The 2,105-nt window shown below is 39.0% G+C and overlaps 1 pseudogene; it reads left to right on the top strand.

Annotated features, from left to right (window-relative positions):
- The first annotated feature begins 1,275 nt into the window (after positions 1 to 1,275).
- LOC129763813 (U4 spliceosomal RNA) lies at positions 1,276 to 1,351 on the top strand (annotated as a pseudogene).
- The last annotated feature ends 754 nt before the right edge of the window (positions 1,352 to 2,105 follow it).

Below are 2,105 nucleotides of genomic sequence, written 5' to 3'. Positions count from 1 at the left end.
TGTTATTTTTCATTAGATAAACAATATAATAACTGTGAAATGTTAAGCGTTATCTGAACGTCCTAACTGCCAAGTTTTGATTGGCCCGGTTTACGGTTTCCCCAACACAGCCATCAAAACTAAGCAACCTTGGGAAAATCGACATTGCAAATACATGAAAGTAGGGGGGTTTCCGTTCTAACCGAAATGTGTTCCCTAACACAGACTTCAAAACCAAGCAGCGTTGGAGAAATCGGCATCGCAAACACATGAAAGCAGGGGGAGTTTTTGTTCCCACCAAAATATGTTCCCTAACAGAGATTTCAAAACTAAGGTGCCTGGAGGAAATCGGCATTGCAGATTCATGCAAGTCGGGGGTATTTTTGTTCCGACCGAAATGTGTTTACTTAACACAGACTTAAAATCCATGGAGCGTCGGGAAATTGACATTGCAAATTCATGCAAGTCGGGGGCATTTTGACGTAGGACTACGTCTTTCATTGCTATACTGGGGTGTAAGCTGAAATTTTCTAAAACGAAAGCGTTACGCCGGAGAACGAGATTTTGAGCGTTAATAGCTCCTAAACAACTGAACGAAATGGTATGATAAACACTTTATTCGAAAGATAAAATGTCTACGCGTTCTATGCTTGTTACTTTTTGATCCAAAAACTTGTTCCAACTGCCTTAAAATTGCTTCCAAAACAGGCTATTGATATCACACCAATCGGTATATAAGCGAGTATCGCTCGGAAATCCACTCAGTTATGATTGCGCAACGATTGAGGTACCATCGCTGGAATGAATAGATGTTTTCCTAACACAGACTTCAAAACCATGGAGCGTGGGGAAATTGGCATTGCAAATGAGACGCAAGCTGTGAGTACTTTTGTACTCGCTTGCATTTTCGCAATCCGGAATATATTTTCCCAATACAGGTTCCGAAACCTAAAAGTGGGGAAATCGGCATTGCAGATCTCGGTACTACTTTGAGGCCCCCTGCATTTTTACACTCCGGAATTCGTTTTGCTAACACGGTCTACAAAACCTGATACAAATGCAACGCTTTGGCTCGGTTATTCAAAACTGCATATCCCTTCATGTCGCCAGCTAACTGAACTTCTACGCATACCGTTTGATGATTAGGCAAAATGTTGATAACTATTTGCTGCGATAACCACTACCATAATACATGAATTGACCTAAATTGGGATTTGTTTGGCAATTGAATTCGTAAATTGTTTCATTCATTCACTAGTGAATAATTCAATAATTTAATCAATACATATAAAAAGTAGCTATGCGCAGCGGCGATATCGTACCCAATGAGAAACATCCGAGGTGCGATTATTGCTGATTGAAAAAACACAAAGTAATAAACTAAGTCAACGGCAGTCCTACGTCAACCTGGCGGTTATATCGTAGGTATAACCCATCAAAAGTTTTTGTTCCGACTGAAATAAACTTCAGAATCTAGGTGTCTGGGGAAATTGGCATTACAAATTCATGCAGGTCGGGGAACATTTTTGTTCCGACTGAAATGTTTTTCCCTAATACAGACTTCAGAACCAAGGTTTCTGGGGAAATCGGCTTTGCAAATAAATGCAAACTGCGAGTACTTTTGCACTCGCTTGCCTATGTGTTTCCCTAACATGGTCTTCTAAACTTAGGAACCTGGAAAAATGGTGCAGACACTAGAGGCGAATGAACTTTCAGGTTTCAAGCAAACTCGCGGTTCGAGAAGTGCGTACACTTGAGAGATGCAAACTTCAGAGGCAAATGTAAAATAAAATAATCGTTTAATTATTTTTTCCGTACTCATATTTCGTCCGTAAAAGGACTGTCATTTAATTTACTTGTAACGAAGAACATAATCTATCACAATGCATGAATTGACCTTACACGTTCAATCTTTTCACTCACAAAGCAAATATATTGAATTCAATTGAATTCGGAAATTGTTTCATTTAATCAAGAATGTAATCAATACAAACAAGTGATTGCTATGCTAAGGTAGTCCCACGTCAACCTTGCGGTTATATCGTAGATAAGAACCCACCCATTTTTTTTGATGCCAAATGTCTTAAAATTGCATGACACATTGAGATTTAGAGTAATCTAAAAAA

This window comes from Toxorhynchites rutilus, chromosome 1 (genome assembly GCF_029784135.1).
Source record: "Toxorhynchites rutilus septentrionalis strain SRP chromosome 1, ASM2978413v1, whole genome shotgun sequence".
Taxonomy (NCBI): domain Eukaryota; kingdom Metazoa; phylum Arthropoda; class Insecta; order Diptera; family Culicidae; genus Toxorhynchites; species Toxorhynchites rutilus.
The sequence above is the reverse complement of the archived record's forward strand: the minus strand, read 5'-3'. Positions and strand labels throughout refer to the sequence as shown.